Below are 21357 nucleotides of genomic sequence, written 5' to 3'. Positions count from 1 at the left end.
GAGAGAGCATGAGCAGCGGGAGAGGCAGAGGGAAAGGAACAAGCAGACTCCCTACTGAACAATCATAACCTGAGCCAAAGTCAGATGCTTAACCAACTGAGCCACCCAGGTACCCCTCCATGCATCATTTTTAAAGTGAACATTTTATTTTAAATACCGTTAGGTTCATAGGAAAGTTGCAAAGATAGTGCAGAGTTCCCATATATGCCACTTCAGGTATCTTCTTTTGTCAACATTTTACATTATTATGGTGTATCTGTCATAATTAATAAAGCAATATTGAGATGTTATTATGTCCTAAGTCCATGCTTTATTCAGATTTCCTCAGTTTTTACCTAATATCTTTTTTTCTGTTCCAAGATCCTATCCAGGTACACTATTATAATTAGTCGTCATGTCTCCTTAGGCCACTCTTGGCATAGACAGTTTCACAGACTTTCCTTGTTTTTAAGGAATTTGACCATTTTGAGGAATACTGGTCAGGTGTTTTGTAGATATCCCTCATTTTTTCCCCCAATGCTTTTCTCATGATTAAACTAGGGTTATATGGGTTTTAGGGAGAAACACTGCAGAAGTGCCCTTTTTAAAACATCATACAAAAGGCATATACTATCAATGTGACTTATCACTGCTGATATTAACCTTGATCACCTGGCTGAGGTAGTTTGTCAGGTTTCTCCATAGTTACTCCTTCTTCACCTCTTCTTGAGTGGAAAGTATCTACATAAATTATAGAAATTCTTCTGCATGAGAGACTTGTCTAGTCTTCCCTCAGCATCATTTATTTTAATCCTCAAAGCAATTCTATATCATCTAAAAGAATAAACCCTTAGGAATATACCCACCCAAGGAGACAAAAGAGTTGTACACTAAAAATTGCAAAAACATTTCTGAAGGAATTGAAAAAGAGACTCCAATAAATGGAAATATATCCTGTATTCACAGAGTGGAAAACATGATATTGTTAAGATGTCCATACTACCCAAATCAAAGCATTCTACAGAGTCAAAGCAATACCTATCAAAATCCCAGCAATATTTTTTGAAAGACAGAAAAATCCATCCTAAAATTCACATGGAATCCTGAATAACCAAAACAGTCTTGAGAAAGAAGAACAAAGTGGGAGATCTCACACTTCCTGATTTCAAAACTTACTACAAAGCTATAGTAATCAAAACAGTGTGGTACTGACATAAAGACAGACATATAAATCAATGGAATAGAATCCAGAGCCTAGAAATAAACCCTTTCATATATGATTAAGTGATTTTTGACAAAGATGCTAAGACCATACAATGGGAATAGGACAGTATTTTCAACAAACGGTATTGGGAAAATTGTATGCCAGCATACAATGAATGATTTTGGACCCTTACCTTACATTGTATACAAAAATTAACTGAAAGTGGGTCAAAGACCTAATAAGAGCTGAAACTATAAAACTCTTAGAAGAAAACATAGAACAAAAATTTTGTGACACTGGATTTGGCAATGATTTCCCGGATATAACACCAAAAGTACAGGCAACAAATGTAAAAAAATAGATAAACTGGACTACAACAAAATAAACATTTTTGTACATCAAAGGACAGTATCAACAGGGTTTAACTCTATCTTATAAAGACAACCCCAAAATAGGTGAAAAAAATTGCAAATTATATACCTCAAGAGGTTAATATCCAGAATACATCAATAACTCCTACAATTCAACAACAGAAAACAAACAACCCAATTTTAAAAAAGGACAAAGGACCTGAAGAAACATTTCTTCAAAGAAGATCTACAGTTGGCCAATAAGGACATGAAAGCATGCTTAATGCCACAAATCATTAGAGAAATGCAAATCAAAACCACAATGAGATACCACTTGATACTCATTAAAACAGCTATTATCAAAAAAAAAAAACAGGAAATTACAAGTGTTCGCAAGGATGTGGAGAAATGGGAACCTTGTGCATTATTGGTAGAAGTGTAAAATAGTGTAGCTACTGTGGAATAAGTATAGTGGTTGCTCAAAAAAATTGCAAACAGAATTACCATATAACCAAGCAATTCCACTTCTTGGTATATATTCAGAATTGAAAGCTGGACTCCAGCAAGGGTGGGTCAGTTGGTTAAGTGTCTGACTCTTGATTTCGGCTCAGGTCATGATCCTGCATCAGGCTCTGTGCTCGGCGGGGAGTCTACCTGAGATTCTTTCCCTTACCTTCTCCCTCTGACCCTCTGCCTGGTCACATGTGCTCGCTTGCTCTCTCTCTCTCTCTCAAATAAAGAAAATCTTAGAAATCTTAAGAAAATAAAAGAAAAGAAACCTGGATTTGGACAGATATTTGTATACCTATATACACAGCATTATTCACAAACATCAAAAAGTGAAAGCAACTTGATAGATGGGGTTCTATAACAAAAATACCATAGACTGGGTGGCTTATAAACAACAGAAATGTATTTCTCATAGTTTTGAAGGCTAGGAAGTTAAAGATCAAAGCACTGGCAGATTCAATGGCTGGTGAGTACCAGCTTTCTGGTTCATGGATGTGGGGCTCTCTGGGGCCTCTTTTAAAAGAGCACTAATCCCATTCCTAAAGCTTCCACCTTCATGACCTATTCACTTCCCAAATGTCCCACCTCCAAATACCATCTCATTGGAAATTAGGTCTTAACATATGAACTTGGAAGCCGGCAGGGGGGACACAAACATCAGTTCTATAGAGAATGGATAAACAGAATGTGGCATATATGTACAATGGACTATTATTCAGCCTCAGAAAGGATGGATATTGAACACATGCTACAACATAGGTGAATCTTAAAGCTTTATGCTTAGTAGAATAAGCTGATAACAAAAGGACAAATACCATATGATTCCACTTATATAAAGTACCAAGAGTGGTCAAATTAATAGACAGAAAGTAGAATGGTGGTTGGCAGGGGCTAGGGAGATGATGTGGGAAATATTGTTTAATTCAGTTTCAGTCTTGGAAAATGAAAAATGTTCTGGAGACGGATGGTGGTGTGCACTACCATGCACACAAGTGTAGTTAATGGCAGTGAACTGTACACTACAAAATGGTGAAAATGGTAAATTAAATGTATATTTTACCACAATTCGAAAAATTAAAAAATAAAGCTGGAAAAAACCGATCATATGATGTCTCTATATAATTATTAATAAATTTTAATATTAATTTATAAAAATTCATCTCAGAGATGGTAAGTAGCTTGTCCAAGACTCTCAGCTAATACTTGACTAAGCAGGTTTTATTTAATTCCAAAGTCATGTATTTTTAATGATAGATAGGCCTTGCTAATTCATATGATCAAAAGATGTTTTCTTATTTTTTCTGCATATCATTAAAAATGCAATTCTTAGTCCTAAAAGTTTTATAAATAATTAACAATTTTATATATAAATCACCTTTCATGCAGGTGCTCAAACCAAAACTCTGGGAATTATTCTTGATTTCTCTCTTAATTTTACCCATACATGTAAACTGTTAGCAAATACCTTTAGCTCTAGCTCCTTAACCTCTCCCACATCTTTTCATCTCTCCCCTCCATCGTTCGTAGCCTAGTCTAATACACAATCATATTTCACCTAACTGTATCAATAGCCTCCTAACTTGTTTTTACATCCGCTCCCCAGTCTTTCTCTACCGATTCGTAAACCAAAATATACAAAAGGTATCACTCCTTGAGGATGGGCATATGTTTTTATAAAGGATCAGATAGTAAGTATTTCAGGCTGTGTGGATCATACGCTCTTCATCACAAATACCTAACTCTGCCCCATAGCGTGAAAATAGCCACAGATAATACAGAGATATAAACAAATGTATGGGGCAGCATTTCAGTAAAACTTATTTACGAAAAGTAGGATGCCGCCGAATTTGGCCCACCTCTTACCTAATTTAAGACTAACCAAATGCTTCCCATTGCCCTTAGAATAGAAGACAAGCTCTTTAACTGACTCACGAGATTTTACAGGATCTTGCCACTGTCTATCTTCCCAGACTTTTCTACCACTTTGTCCTACTCCATATTCTCGGCATATATTCCCCCTTTCCGTCACAATTGTTTGAACATGAAAGTTTAATGTCAGCATATACCTTACACATCAACTCTTCATTCTGCCTGGGATGCTCTTCTCCCAGATTTTTTGCACAGCGGGGTTCTCATAATTCGCAATTCTTCTCAAACACTACACCTTGAAAGGAAAGGCCTTCCCACACCACCCGATCCAAAGTGCTTCCCCTCAAGGACCATCTGTATAAATGATTCTGCTTTATTTCCTTTGTAACATTTGTATTTATCTGAAATGATTCTGTTTGCTTATTGTCCCGAGTGTGTATTCACCTCTACTATCTCCCCAAAGTAGATTATAAGCCTCAAGAGTAAGGGCCTATACTTTTCCTATCGCCTGTTACATCCTCCAGACCTACAATGGTTCCAGGCATATAGCAAGTGCTTGCAAAATTATTCATAACAGAAAACATGAAAGATGTATTTATGAGACATATATTTGTACTGGGTCTTCAGTTGAAAGTAGAATAACCCATCAATGCCATAATTTAATACTTCAGCTAAATTTCCAAAGATCACCTCCACTGACAATTTAATAATTGCAATAAGCAAACTTTGCATCTGTATTTTACTATAAACACAAAACTAGTCTGTTTTATACATGAAAAAGCAACTATATAAGTATGAAATTTTACTGTTGTCACCACTCATCTTATAAAACCTTTCAATAGTTCCTAAATATTTTAGCTAAAAAACATTGTGCTTTTATGATGTTATAAATAAGCAAATAATGAAAAATGACATAAAGTACACAAATATGATATAACCACTATTCCTGTTTTATTTCTTAAAGGTTGATGCATATGTCAGCTTTTTTTTTTTTTACAGTTGAATGTATCCTTTTACATATCACACAGTTGTCCTTTCTTTATATTTACATTTATGCTAATTTTAAAGTAGGGAATTTTCCATTGAAATGGCACTCTTACAATATAAACACATGACTTTCATTCACAGATTTTAATTTATAACCATTAAAATAACCAGTAAATATTATGGTTGCTTATAAATTCTGACTTCAGAATAAACAAATGCTCTTGAATCCTTTTTAGTTCTGTGTTTTTACCAATAGGTGGCAATGAACATTCCTCCCTACATTTGCTTTATCATAATTGGAGACAATGTAAGTACTGTGTCCTAAAGGTGCAGGATTTTATGAAGGAGTAGTGACAGGAAAGAAATAGAATCTAAAAGTCAACCCATTCTTATTATCCACCACCCCTAATTGTTTAAACTTTCCTTTATATGTTAAGCCAAAATCATCAAACAATATTTCTGTGGTAAGCCCAGTTCTGTCTGATGCAGCCAGACAAAATGATTCTCTAACCATTCTATGTGCGAGGTTTTTGTTATTTTTTTTTAAAGATTTTATGTATTCACTTGAGAGAGCCCGAGAGCATAAGCCAGGGGGAGGAGCAAAGGAAGAGGGAGAGTAGGGAGTACTCAGCGGAAAGTAGGGAGCCGAACACGGATCATGACCTGAGCCGAAGGGAGACGCCCAACGGACTGGGCCACCCAAGTTATCTTTTCAGATGTAACATTTCACATTTTATCAACCATTTCTCCTGAGACATGGCATGGCTTTAAATGCTCCATGCTGCTTAACCTTCTTTGACATATTCCAATTAGCTCCTGTCCATCTTAAAATACACCATGCAGACATAATCATAGTGTACAATGCAGGCAATGCAAAATTCAGAGAGACTATTTATTATTCATCATTCTTATAGATACTATATTCTTATGAATCCACCTCAAAACTTTATTGTCTGTTGTCAGATATTTCACACTAAGAATTTTTTACTAGGATCACATATTTTTTAGAAAAAGATCCTCAAGTCTTATTCACATCTTGTATTTTGAAACCAAGTTCAAGTTTGTTCATTATCCCTACTTACATTTTATCTTTGGTGTCTTAATTTTTTTTTTCTCAGCCTGTTGATATCACTTTGAATACTGATTCAGACTTCACTTGTATTTGTCTCTCTCAAACTTAATGTCCACAATATGATAGGTTCTCTTTTTCTTTTTATCCAAGTAACGGATTTAATTTTTCAAGAGTTCTTAACTGAGTTAAAAATTTCTGAAGTTCCAAAGTCTCCACCAAGCATTTTATCCCTTGATGGTTTTACACTGGAAATTGTGACCCACAACAGATGACACCCACCCATGCACTTCAATATTGAATGGCATAAATCAAATGTTGGTAACTAGAGAATTCCAGTTCTGAAAGAGGCGTCTCTGAAATACAGTGCACCTGAGTTGTACTTTAGACTTTCATCGTGGACCTGATGTATTACGTGTAATTTTCACTACATACCACAAATATCATCAAAAACAACTTTGCTGTCAGTATAATCCTTAGTCATACCCATTAGTATCTATATCAACCTCATCGCTAAAGTTACATGAGCAACTAAAACTTTGTGGAAAGTCTCTCGAATAAAACTTTTTAACCATCACTTCAATGACCCACAAAGAGTCAATATTTGTTTCAATCTTTATTTACTTATTTTAACTATAACCCTCTTATAGTTCTCCTTTTTCTTATTTACAGCTTAAATCATGAAGGAGATAACTCACAGCAAAATAAACTGTCAGATTTTGTGCCACATGTTTACAAAGGCATCACTGCCTAATTACAGCTGTATTGGTCCACAAGCCACAGTTCAGAATTATTCAGTATGAGGCAGTAACGGAGGCTTTGATGTAGAGCCCTTAATGCAAGACAATGCAAATGACATTTACTAGCAATTTTTTCCCCCATTAATGAACAGTACTTCAGGGAGTGTAAAGGCAAGAGGCATATAATTTCTGAACTATTTAAATTGCTAATTAGATCTGTACAGGAGGTGTATTCCTAATGCAGACAATTACAACGGCTCCTAAGTGTTTGCCTTACAGTTACTAATTACTGCAGAAGCCAATTAATTGCTGTTGACTTTTTGTATTCTTTTGCATATCGCCAGTTAATATTTACATTTATAATGAAGACAAAATTGGCAAACACTGTGTCATTTTGTAATGAACAATTCCAGTGTCTAAACAATGAACACATTATCCTCATTTGTGCCTGAAGAGTGCAGCTGATTAGCATATGTTCTGTGCATGCTAGAACATTGCTCTTTCTTCTCAAGAGTAAAAACGTCACTTAGGTGCAGGACATACAGGTGCAGTGTCTCCAGGGCTCCTGGAATTGGTTCCCACCATATGTCATATAGCAGAGAGCAAAACAGTACACATGTATAAAAGTACGAGACTGCAATGACTGAGCTTCTCTATGGAAGATAAGTGTTAAGAGAATGCTGTGGACAGCTGTCATTTTTTGGCCACTCAGTATCTCTACTGTCTACCTATGCTGGAGGAAGTCCCTCTATTATAAGATCTCCCACTACAGATGTTGAAAAGACCAGGTATGACTCTTTCTAGCCTCTGTCAGCCAAGATTGGGCATTTGTTAGGCACCATCAATTAAATGCACCCCTACTAGATCTGTAATCAGGATCTGGCAGGGAAAAGAAGCAAGAAACCCAACAGATTTTTCTAGTCAGGATGGTGGTAAGGATGAGGACAGTGGTACTTAGTCATACCGTGCATTGTTCAGTGTTCATGGTGTCAACAGAAAAAGCAATGGCGAATGGCACCTGGTTGTGCACATGGAGTGTTTTCAAGTATTTTCTCCCCTAGCTTTGCAGCTCTGTGGCCAGTCCTCCAATCCTCCTGGTGACTCTGAGAGCAACTCAGCTGTTAAAACAAATGTCCTCCCTAAATCAGCCAGAGTTTCTTTTGTTAGTGGCTACTAAGAACAATTGCAAGTGCTTTGCAAGTTTGAGGGGCGGGGGGGGGGCGGGTGCATCCATTGCTCATAGTGCCGTGTTTTATGAATTCTTTGACTTCTATAAAACCATTTATTCAGGGGCGCCTGGGTGGCACAGAGGTTAGGCGCCTGCCTTCGGCTCAGGGCATGATCCCGGAGTTATGGGATCAAGCCCCACATCAGGCTCCGCCACTGTGAGCCTGCTTCTTCCTCTCCCACTCCCCCTGCTTGTGTTTCCTCTCTCGCTGGCTGTCTCTATCTCTGTCGAATAAATAAATAAAATCTTAAAAAAAAAAAAACCATTTATTCAGATGCCTTATACGAAGAACTGAAGGAAATCTAGATGAAACCATTCCTAGCTTTGCATTACCACCAAAAGCCAATAAATAAAACACCAATACAGAAAGCACACGTGCACAAACACGCCAACTTTTGTCTTCGTTTTTACCTGCCAAAGGGAGTAAGTCGGAAATAGTTCTTTCCCTAGCCAGCATATTTGTCAGAGTGTGTATTGTAAACAGCGGGGGCCTGAAGTGATTTTGTCAACCAGTTTTCCAACAGTGAAAACATAACTTTCATTCGCAACAACCTCTGGGCAATGCAAACAGAAAAGAGGTGGAAAATGACTTCTTGAACAACGAAAACTTCTTGCTGTCTCATCCCGGGTAGATACGCTACTCTGTCATCCTGTGCTTTATTGTTCCCCCTGTAACACTGCAGGCAGGCATTGGAGACACAGAGGAGGAACCCAACAACAGAGAGCACATAAAGTGAATAAAGCCTCCAAGAATTAAACGCCAAAAATAGATACAGATATGAAAAGGAAAGGCCCAATAGGCACTGTTAAGGACTCTCAAAGAAATGGTGTGATTAAAGTTCAACAACTTGACCTCTAAAACTATAAAAAATAAAATGCTCTGATTTGTACTGTTGCCGTCTCCTTGCTGTAAATGCCACCAGGGCCAATGTCAACCTACAAATGGGATTTCACCAAACACAAAGTTGGAAGAGCTGTCCAATAGCACCTTGGATAGCATTTCCATCATACAGATATGAACAAAATTCACATACATAGATAAAGATAACCCCGAGAGCACAGACAATAGTAAAAGGTAGTGAACTGATTAAGAGGTACATTTTGAGTATTTAATATTTGTCTTAATATAATTTATTTAATTATATATTTATATAATTTAAATTTTAATAATTGGCTCTCAACCTTTTTGAAAATTTTAACGATTGCCTTCACAAGCATGTGTGAGTTGGCTTGGCACACAACTGTAATAAATCACATGGAATTAGCTACTGCTAGAGTTCTATCGCTGGTTCATTAGGATTGAGGATTGCCCAGTCATAGCAAAGGTTTCAAAATTTACCTTGCTAGGTAATCCTCAACAATCTAATCAACTTGATAGTTATTATGCTCTAGCTTTTGAAAAATGCTTATAGGAACAACCATGATATTACTTACACTGCTGTTAATATACATGTCCCCAGTCATTATTACTCACCTTATATACGGCTATAGAATGAACCATAATGGAGTCATCAAGGGTGGGTGAATATTATATTATTTTCCAAGGTGTTTTCATCATGCTGGAAAAAAAAAAAGAAGTAATCATTAGCTTATAGTCATTTTCATTGACATTTTTAAACATCAGTCAACACGCATTCAATATCATTACGTTCTTAATGATAGTAAGATACTACATCTGTATCATTCATGCCTATGTCATTCATTGAATGACTTTGACCCTGATTAAAATTTTCTTAAGCACACAAACTAATGCAGTATTCAGCCTGAGAACAATGCAGGGGGAATAAAGGGAAACAGAGGTAAATCCATAGTCTTTGATATTCAACTCTATCTATCTAAACACATCACATGTTTGTGTTGCATATATGCATGCATTTGTGTGTCTGTATATGTGTGTATATGTGTCCGTGTACATAAATTCTGTTAAGATTTAAGCATAATTTTTTTAAAGATTTTATTTATTTATTTGAGAGAGAGAGAGAGACAAACATAGTGACACAGAGCATGAGCAGGACGAGCAATCACAAACAAGGAGGAGAGGAAGAAGCAGGCTCCTGGCTGAGCAGGGAGCCCAATGTGGGCTCAATCCCAGGACTCAGAGATCATGACCTGAGCAGAAGGCAGATGCTTAACCAACTGAGCCACCCAGGCATCCCTCAGCATTATTTTTCAATCAAAAAGTTAATGGAGACTTTTAACATTACTTAGTGTTTGGTAAACATTTTTTCAGAATTGCTTATCTATTTTTCAAGATCATAGAGTTTATTTGTTATAGCTTTGTCTACACTGACAATTTGGTCTCCTCACCTGATTATTACTCTTGATGAGTATTTCAATGTCCTAATATGAACAACGACTAAAAACAACAAAGTCCAGGCATATAACATCTTGTAGAAGCCACCAAAAAAAAAAAAAAATCATAAAATGTTTCTAGAATCTTCATCTGTGATACACGAAGTGAACATATGCCAGACGGGAAAGCCTAATGTGTATTAAAAGAGTGAAATTGAGCATCGTTGGCCACTTAGTTAAGCAAAACCAGTCTCAGGAAGATTTACATACTATTTTGATTCTCGAAGTTGCCAGAGCATTGCTTATGATGTTTGAATTGCTCCTTTTCTCCACTTCTTTACATGTTTAATTTCATGCATTAATTGCATTGAAAGTTCTCAGAAGTAATAACATTGGCCTCATGGGGTTTTTTTGTTTTGTTTTTTGGGGTTTTTTTGTCATTCCCAGATTGCAAAGGCAGAGCTTCCTAAAAACAATTCCTCCTCTGATGGGGCCACACATGTGTCTCGCCCCTGACATTTCAGTGATACAAGGACACTGTGATAAATCAACTTCCCATGTAATTACAGAACCTAAATGTGTAACATCCATCAACCAACTGTTTCTGTTTTCTCTCCGTATGCTCTTTGTGGCCCCTTCCTCTTAGGAATTAAAACAGGCAGGCCGGATTTGTACATTTTTCATAGTGCTTCCAGTTTTTCTTAAGGTACGCAGCCTTCATTCCACACCTGCTCTGGCTTTTCCCCCGTGCCTCTTTCTTGCCCCTGTTGGTCTCACCCTTCCAACTTTATTTGACAAGGCACTTCAGCCCTTAGAGGGAGAAGTTTAATTATAATCAAACCTTCATTTGATTGTGTCATTAATATGAAATTTAAAGGAAATACAAGAAAGGGCTATTTTGAGGGGGGAAAAAAGGAACCTTTAAAAAGAAATAAATAATAAGCTTAATTGACTCAAACTAACTCACTGCCTTATGCAATCAGGGCAAGCTTCCTGTCTGTCACTCTGCAGGTCTTTCTCTGTGGACTCCTCACCCTTCTGCCTGGATTCTCTGAGCAAAAAAAGAATAACATAATTTAGGTTGAACTAAAGGTCATTTGGAGAGCCTCCAGCTGTCCAGTTAACTGAACTACAAGAAAAAAGGATTTGGGGCTCCCTCTTAAATTTCATTTTCTGTTTGTGACTAACTTGTAGCTGCGGATGTGTGAATTTCTTGATGAGTTTCCTTGGCCTCATCCCCAGTATAGTGAACCCCTAGACAGCTCATCTGTGCTTTGTTCTCACCCAGCATGCTCTTTGTTTGGAGTTGGTGGTGATGGATGCGTGTGGCATAAAAAAACCCTACGAAATCATTCAAACAGAAGGAACAGGAGAGGATTAGAGGAAACCAGCTGGCTAGAATGAAATTGGCAGGGTTCAGCCAATGAAAGTCAACTTGCCAAGATTTAGTCTTCTGTTAGGTCATCTGTTTCCTCCTAACTAAACAACTCTTGGATATTTATAGACATAAATGAACTTTTATTCTCCTCAATAGCCAGTAACTTGTCATTTCTGGTATTTGAATGTCAGTCATGGGGAAAAACAAAGACTTGTATATAGAACACTCAAGCATAGTCGCCTTCAAGTAGAAAACAAGGAACAGATATATTATTTTACTACACTGAATGCCAAACCAAAACAGAATTTGTGGAGACTTTATACAGTTGGCAGACATTGTACATACTGCTGGACAGCTGCACATTATTTATAAGACTTTCCAAAGTTTAAGTATTTTTTAATATGTACATTTCCAGCCCTCCAACTTCAGGCTTCCAAATTACCTGAAGAGTCTATAATCATTTCAGGTGACAAGGTGTTTCCTCACCTAATTTCAACCCAGGTCTGAATCTCAGGGAAAAAAACCTATTGCTCAAAGTTCGATTTATATTTCACCTGTTGAGGCAGGTAGCTTGTCTTATGTTCACTTGCTTAATTTTGGTATAGTACGTATCTCTAAACCTCATTTTTTTTAAAGATTTTATTTATTTATTTGACAGAGATAGAGACAGCCAGTGAGAGAGGGAACACAAGCAGGGGGAGTGGGAGAGGAAGAAGCAAGCTCATAGCGAAGGAGCCTGATGTGGGGCTCGATCCCAGAACGCTGGGATAACGCCCTGAGCCGAAGGCAGATGCTCAACCGCTGTGCCACCCAGGCGCCCCTCTAAACCTCATTTTTGTATGATTTTCATAGTAAAATCCATCACCATTTGATTGCATTTTTTCTGATTTTTTGGGGGGGTCAAGGTCAAAAAAGTCAAGGTGACTCAGTTTACTGTCACCTAGAACTAAATTTTGTTGTGTGGAGAGGTTGAGAAAACAGTATGGGAAGTGTGTGTGTGCGCATGTGTATATGTGTGTGTACTCGTGTACATGCAATGCAATGATGCATTTAAATACAGGAAGAGACATATATAAAAGTACATGTGAGTTTACATCAAACTTTTGACTTTTGAAAATGTAATTGCCATGTTTTTGTCTACATTTCAGTGACTCAAAAGGTCTATAATCTTTAGCAATTTGTATTTTGCTGAATATGAATTTAAGTCACATGGGTTACAAGTGTGATGGATAGGAATAACCATATCAGTGGTTGTAACTAACTGCTCAAACCTACTTACCAGTGAGACCTTTATGTTTTTGTCATATCATGGGGTGCACAGAAACTTTTGACAAAAATTACTTTTAATTTTTCTTAAATTAAAAATAACTATTATGCGAAAAAAAAGAAGTCTATAAAAGCTGAAAAGGTTACTAACTTAGAGTGTGAAAATGTGCCCAAGAAACGTGATTTGGGGGGAAAAACATGCTTCAGACATAGCTAACAGCTCGAAAACTATATTACCTGACGAGATATTTCGGATATTGGTGCTATAAAAGGTCATGATCATATCCTCCCTGAAGTTCTAGAACAGGAGTTACATTCTTTAATGTCTCTAGGGCCCAGGGAGTTAGTAGCAGTGAGCTGAGGGAACGAGGTGGGAGAGCCATTCTGAGAGGTGAGGAGCTGTGGAAGACTCGTGAACACACACCATACCTAAAAGGGAAAAGGCATTCAGATACAGTCATCATGGGAAACAGAGGCTAGCATTGGTCCATTTTCTGTTTTTTAGGAAAAGCCAGAAATCCACATTTATGTGAAAATGTCCACTTTGAAAACATCAGCTCAACCAAAAAAACAACCAAAAAAGATGCTCTGTGGGTCAAAAAGAGACAAAAACAAACAAACAAAAAACACAATCCATACAGTATCTGTCTAGTTTACAACTTCTGGCCTATGGTCCTCACAAACACATCTATATCTGCTTAAGAAAAAAGTAACGGTGTTGTTTACCAATCTCTGAATCATAAAGAGATGTGACATTAAAGGAAGTCTGCAGACTCCCTGTTGTCGAACCATCATCCTCTTTGAAAGTTTCTTCTAGAATTTCCAGAATATCCTCCATGAAAGAGTTGGCCAATAAGACTCATTTGCACAAAGTGGGCCAGAATCCAAGATCCTGTAGGCCATCATCAAGACATCAGATTTTATTTTGAAGAGAGGGAAAGTTGTGGAAGGGTTCTGTGCAGAGGTGTGATATGACCTAATTTTCAGTTTTAATACAATCACTCTGGGAAGCTATGTGGAGATTTGAGTGGGAGGTCAAGAATAGAAATTTATGAAATTAAAAACTGGAATTTTCCACCTTGCAGGTGTCAGGATACTAATGCTCTCAGGGTCTCAGTATCTTTACCTGTGAAATAGGAAAGTTACTAATTCTTATTTCCAAAGTATGCTGAGGGAATCAGATGCACTAATATACGCAGAGTATCTAGAGCCTCTCTAGGTAGGTGTTGGCCAGCAGGGGTAGTGGCCCTAGTGGTAACAACAGAAGCAACAGTAGGAGAGCCACTCTAATCCCCTGCCAGATGGTAAGCTCCAGGAACAATTCAGTCTCTGTCTTTCCAAAATGTTTCCTATACACATGCAAGCTATCATACACACAGTATTTTGCCGATTTGATATTTTTTCAGAAATGGGATTGTACATACTCTTTCCCCCTCTAAACACCTTATATGTTTTTACCCATTATTATTCATGGACATTCTATTAAGGAGTCCCCCCACTTAGCTGTGGTTTCGCTTTCCATAGTTTCAGTTACCCACTGTCAACCATGGTCTAGAAGTAGATGATCCTCCTTCTAATATACCGTGAGAAGGTCAATGGTAGCCTAACGCTACATCACAATGTCCATGTCATTCACCTCACTTCACTTCATCACACAGGCGTTTTATCAACTCACGTCATCACAAGCCGAAGGTGAATACGTATAAGAAGATACTAAGAAACAGACAGAATTTACATAACTTTTCTCACAGTATATTGCTATAATTGTTCTTTTTTAAATTAATTTATTTATTTGAGAGAGAGAAAGAGTGTGCATGCACTAGTGGGGGAAGGGGCAGAGGGAGGGAGACTTGCAAGTGGACTCCTCGCTGAGCTCGATCCCATGACCCTGAGATCATAACCTGAGCCAAAATCAAGAATCGGATGCTTAACTGACTGAGCCACCCAGACGCCCCAAAAGAGATCGTTTTATGAGAAAAATATTGTTTTTTATATTGCCCATATTTCCTCTCACGTGTGATTTGTTTTTAACCTCCACTGTGGTGATAATTAAGGTGATGGTCTATTACATAACAGATTTCTAAAATATTTTGTTTAGTCAAATCTACCAATATTTTCTCTTTTAACTTCTTGGTTTTTTCTGTTCTTCAAAAAGCCTTACGCCAAGTTTAAGCGATATTCTTCTAATATTTTATAATCCTGAAATATTTCTCTGTGGATCACTGATGAATCTGGAATATATTTTAGCCTTGATGGTGCAGAGAGACAATTATTTCAGATGAAAAAAATACTCAAATATTACAAGAGAATTCTTTTCTAAAGTAGAAGGCTGCTTTATTTCCTGCTCTGGGTATAAAATCCACTTGTGATTGTCCATGCTCTCTCTTCCCCTCTGTGACTACTTTGGAGTCCATGTGCTTCACATATCACTGTCTAGGGGTTAGAAGCCTGGATCCCTGAGCCAATATGAGGCAGGAAGACACTAAGGGGAGCTCCAGATCCACACTGGGCTCTGGGAGCAAGAAGCAGGTCTTTATGGATTAAGTCCTGTGATAACGGGGGCTTATTTGTTACTGCGGTACAGACATGTCCGTTCTGACTAATGCAAGCATGAATGTAAGTACGCACACTCTGGTGTGGGTTAAAATTGCTGTAAGATTTCTGAGAAATAGAAAACCTTTGACTATAATAGTGAAAAGTAATTATTTAATGAAAGAGTAGAGATTTAAAAGACAATAAGGAGTGCATATAAAATTGCAAGGCACATGTGAGCGCTACGGGCAACAAATTAGGAAAATCACAGGAAACATATTAGAGAAATAGGTGGAAGTGAGAAGGCTAGATAAGTCAAGTAGATCCAGAACATTCATTAATATGAAAATGGCAAGTTAAAACAGACTGCTAAATCAGGCACGCTGTTCCATAGGTGTTTTCTGGAAGGTACTTCTTTTCCTGTCTTGAGGATGCTTCTCCTTTTCCTGATGATTTATTTTGGGCATTGCTGCTGTGCACAATGCTTCGATATCAATGGCAAGAGTAGTAGCCCAGGCTACCCCTCTGTTGATTGCTGTCCTCTGGCCTCAGGGGATCCACTTGTCACCTCATAGTGACTATGATGTCTACTACTGCAGAGGAGAAAAAATTCTTAGCTGTTGCAAAACATTTTCTAGTGATTTAAGGATCTAGCAGTCTACCAACTCACTGTTATAATGAGCTGTGGGGCTTTTCCCTTGGATTTTGCAGGACGTGCCCTTGAATTATTTATAACAGAGCAGCCACCTGCTTGCAACAATTTTCCATTTTGCCTTGTGCTTAAGTGGCCCTGTCAACTGGCATTGCAGGTACAGTGGCACTCTGCACTTCACCCTTCAACCCCCTCTTAGAACATGCTGACCGTGAGCTGCCATGCACCTTAAAAGTTCCTTTCCACTGCAGCCATGGCCTTTGTCTAGCTAGATAGTCTTATATGCTTAATTATGAAGAGCTGTGCTGGTTGAATTGTTCAACCAGGTGCTGTCAACTCCAGTACTACTTTTTTTTTTTCCTGAAAGATGGAAATTTGTGAATATATATGCTTGTGTTGACAAAAAGCAATTTGAGTGGTGGGAAGGGGAAACCAACACACCTGCATTCAAAAGCACAGCTCTGTGCTGGCAAACAAGCAATGCCTTCGCTTTTTTCTTCCTCCACTTTAACAAAAAGAAACATTACATGTTTGAGTAGACAACAAGAGGTACCATTAGGATTCAGAAAATTGAAAATCTAGACTGCAATAAAAAAAAAAAAGACAGTCACAGGGGAATTTGTAATGGTTTCCCCACATTTTAGTGGAATACTTCCGTTTTTTATTCACCTTGCAAACAGTGTTCACAAACAACAGCAAAGAACAAAAGCTGTGATTTATATTTATGGACAGGTATACACGCACCCCTGACCTCCTGCTGCCTCTCTCGCCCTCCGTACCAGAAACAATTTATGGAGGCTGGTCTAAATAAACATTAAGGAGGCAAGGCCACAAACTGACAGCCAGGAAAATCAATGGTCTCCAGAAACCAGCAAGTAGGATCAATAAAAGAGATTAGGCATCACAAGCTAGTGTAAGGCAGTTACAGGTAAATGTGGCTTGCTCTTCCTGACAAGGTTCTCAGCAACAGGATAAAAACTCATAGAAACAGAAGCACGCATTGGGTAGCCAATGGAGGCTCCTCCTGAGTTGCAGAGACTGATGGATGACCCCAGAATGAAAGGGATTTATACAGAGGCCAGTGGGAATTTTCAATTGCTGTTCCAGCATCATCTCACATACCTGGGCAGCCGCCCATAGGAAGCAGTGTAGATGTATCATTTGAAAATATCTCTGCTTTTGCTTCTCACTAGTTAGCTTTCCTTGGATTTATTTATTAGTCTTCCTTCACAAAGCTTAGCACATCTTTGCCCTCCCTGCCCCCCACACTTCCCCCCCCCCACACACACACTCATCTTCACCATTACTTTTATTAACAGAATTATTTATACTCATATGCACAGTGAACATGTAAGGGAGCTGTTAGGTTGCAAACTTAACCACATACACATATATATAGTCTCCAAAGAAAAGTCATCCACTCATAACTTAAAACATTGGACTGTTAACTTGCAAACTTGATTTAACAAGAGCAAAATAAAAGGCCATCACATTGTTGAGTTTGTAAGTTAACATCCAAAACTTGTCAACAAAAGAATGAAGGATAATTATGTTCTTGAAAAACAGGAACTCTGAAAAAGGAAGGACCAAGGCAAAATAGCCATTGCCTATTTATAGAACTGGCCAGTTAAAACTTGAAAATTCAAATTTTAGCTTCATAGGAATGGTTACCTTTTAAAAAAATAGTGCTTTACTTTGCCTCAGGAATTCCATTTTATAAGTGGAGATAAGGCTTCTGTCTGACAAGAATATGACAGAACAATACATGAAGAAGAGGACAATAAAAGAAAGAAGTTTAGTTTGTCTGAACACTAAAACATGATTGGGAATTTAACTGAATTTTAATCAAGGGACAGGAGAGGTGTGAGTCTAAGTCTTGGTTGTAGCAGATTGGGAAAAATATCACACCATTTTGAGGCACGTCCCATCCCTTGAGTCTGAGCGTACCTGGTGACTTGCTTTGACAAATGTGATGTGTTAGAAATCGTCACTATGTGAGTTCAGAGCCTAGGTTTCCAAAAGCTTTAAATCTTACCCTTTAAATCTTACTCTGACAGTTAAGCACATGGTTTGATGCTCCTGAGGGCCCACTGTGAGCAAACTTAAGGTTTAGTTTTCAGGTTAACAAATGTAAATGTCTTTTACAAAAGAGTAATTTTTACTTGGTTTTCAGAGCTTCTCCTGTGTTGGCTCCTTCTCAAAAGTAATCATCCTAAAATAATCCTTATGTCAAAGAGGCATATGTGGGGGTGACAAATTCTGCTCCCCTTCATTCCACACCCAAAATGAAAAATGAATACTATGCCAGAACATGTAGACCCCTGGAACTCCCTGTTATAAAAAGATTCAAGTCATTTGCGTCCCTATACTTGGTATGCTTGGTGAGGTCACACACAGTTTCAGCTGAACCCCTTTCTGCTTACATTCTCTCAGGTCAAATCATTTCCCATCACACAGAATCAGGCCAGTCTTCTCTAAGCCTGAGGTCAGGCTCATGTTGAAATATCATATACAGATTGCTAAATACTTTGGTTTACCCCAAACTCTGGGTTTCAATTTCTTTGTGGGCTATGTATACATAGCCTGGACGAATATGAACATTATTATATAGTCATGCTCTTGGAGTTGAAAGAAACTTATGCTGGCTCTGAAGGAGATCAGTCATCAGTCTAGAAGGCATTGGCAAGTGTTTTCACTTTGTACTGAGCTTGGTTTTCATGTCAAGCCAATTTTTTATGGAAGATCACAGCCCATTTTGGCCTATGATAAAATCATTATTGAGGAAATCATTATGTATATCTTTCTGGAACTACACCAACTATTTTGTTCCAACTGCTCCTCTCATGCCCTCATTCACAGATCCAATTGGAATTAAATAAAGGTATATCTGGCATAAAGATGACTGTGTTCTTAACAAGAAAAACACAACATAGTCAGAAAATCACTTCTAACATCTGCCATTTACTTGGTTATGCTAGCTTAGACAAGTCACTTAGTTTCTCACCCTCCTTCCTTGGATTACAAATATACTATATCTGTCTTACATGCCTCATAAGGTAGTTGTGAGGTTCAAAATAAAGAGACAGCACAAAAGAAGTTTTGCATCAAATGTAAATGGTTATAGCATGTAAAAGACAAGTAATGCAATATTTATGAATCTAGTCACTTAACAAATTGCAGATAATTACTATGCCAGAAGCAAAGATAACTAGGATGGGGTTCCTGTAAACGTGGGCTCACATTCTAAATTCAGAAACAAATAAATAAGCAAAAACTACTTGGGAAAAGTAGAAACGAAGATCACTGAACATCCCTACTACTTCTAGGAGGAGTTAACACTGTATCGGCCCTATGCTAAGCTTTTTATATGCATTACCACATTTAAGCCTCATAATCCTCTGTAAAGAGGAAATTCTTTTCACCATTTTACAAATGAGAATATTGAAGTTTGAAATATTGAGGCATTTAGCATGACACTAAAACTTCAACTTATACTATCAGAATAGGTGGAGGTTCTGGGTGAGTTTATTTTTAAATATTTCAGGTCCCTGTGTATTATCTAGTGGATGAATTATTATAGCAGGCTATTTAGAAACACCCATCCGAAGTTTTAGATTTGAACATCATCAGTGGCCATCACAACCTGGTGGTGGTTTTTTTTTTTTTTTAAAGATTTTTAAATTTATTTATGTGACAGAGTGACAGCCAGTGAGAGAGGGAATACAGCAGGGGAGTGGGAGAGGAAGAAGCAGGCTCCCAGCGGAGGAGTCCGATGTGGGACTCGACCCCCGGACGCCGGGATCACGCCCTGAGCCGAAGGCAGACGCTTAACGACCGCGCCACTCAGGCGCCCACAACCTGGTGGTTTTATCTCCACAGGAGAGTTGGAACAGAAAGGAAGAAGAAAAATAAGGCCAATCATGTCCATTCTCCTAAGGAGAACCCAGATGAGTCAGGGTTGAGTTTCTGCCTCAGAAAGGCCACAAGTTCGAGAAGAGTTCCCGTATGTTTTCTCTTACGTTCCTGCCATCAGTTCATCCCTGGAGGAGCAAGCAGAAGCTACGCTATCGATCATTAGCTACTCTAAAGCACAGAATTCCAGAACATCATGACATCCGAGCACTCTTGAATGACCAAGGATTGATTAATAAGTGATTGTTTATTTAAAAGAAATTACACTTTTATTTTCTTCATTTTATTTTATGTATTTATCTTTAATAATGTTATCTTTTTATATTTTGCAGAAATTAAATCTTCCATATTGCTATTTTACTTAAAAGGAAAATCTATTTACAGTGATAGTAATTTTGGTCCTTATCTGTAAATACTCCATTACTGATACATATGGACCTAGTAAATTTGTATGTTGGTGTGCACATGATAGAAATACTACATCNTTAAATCTTCCATATTGCTATTTTACTTAAAAGGAAAATCTATTTACAGTGATAGTAATTTTGGTCCTTATCAGTAAATACTCCATTACTGATACATATGGACCTAGTAAAGTTTGTATGTTGGTGTGCACATGATAGAAATACCACATCTGGGGCGCCTGGGTGGCACAGCGGTTAAGGGTCTGCCTTCGGCTCAGGGCGTGATCCCGGCGTTATGGGATCGAGCCCCACATCAGGCTCCTCCACTCTGAGCCTGCTTCTTCCTCTCCCACTCCCCCTGCTTGTGTTCCCTCTCTTGCTGGCTGCCTCTATCTCTGTCAAATAAATTAAAAAAAAATCTTTAAAAAAAAAAAGAAAAGAAATACCACATCTGTGGGATCCTATTCCTAAGGAGGCGAACTTTGCAACTTCACTTTTCTAATGGTAGCAAAAGCTACTATTAAAACAAGGGCGGGGGCAGGGTGGGGGGCAATAGAAGGTTGGTGCACATATCCAGCAATGGAGATGGCTGATAATAATAGGACTAGCAAAGCATGATCAAAACGGCAGACAAAATAACTTTAGCTGACTCATGATTTTTTTAAGGACAGTTTATGATTCTGGGGTGCCTGGCTGGCTCAGGCTGTTAAGTGTCTGCCTTGGGCTCAGGTCATGATCCCAGGGGTTCTGGGATGAGCCAGGCATCAGGCTCCCTGCTTAGCCCGGAGTCTGTTTATCCTTCTCCCTTTGCCCCTCCCCGCCTCCTGTGCCTGCACACTCTCTTTCTCTCTCTCAAATAAATAAATAAAATCTTCAAGAAAAAAAAAAAAAGAATAGTTTATGAATCTGAGTGAACAGCTAACATAGTAATTACACACAATAATAAAATGTCTGTATCTCCCGAAGAGGTGGAAACCGNTAATTA

This window comes from Ailuropoda melanoleuca, chromosome 17, assembly GCF_002007445.2.
Source record: "Ailuropoda melanoleuca isolate Jingjing chromosome 17, ASM200744v2, whole genome shotgun sequence".
Lineage (NCBI taxonomy): Eukaryota > Metazoa > Chordata > Mammalia > Carnivora > Ursidae > Ailuropoda > Ailuropoda melanoleuca.
This window is presented reverse-complemented; position numbering follows the sequence as displayed.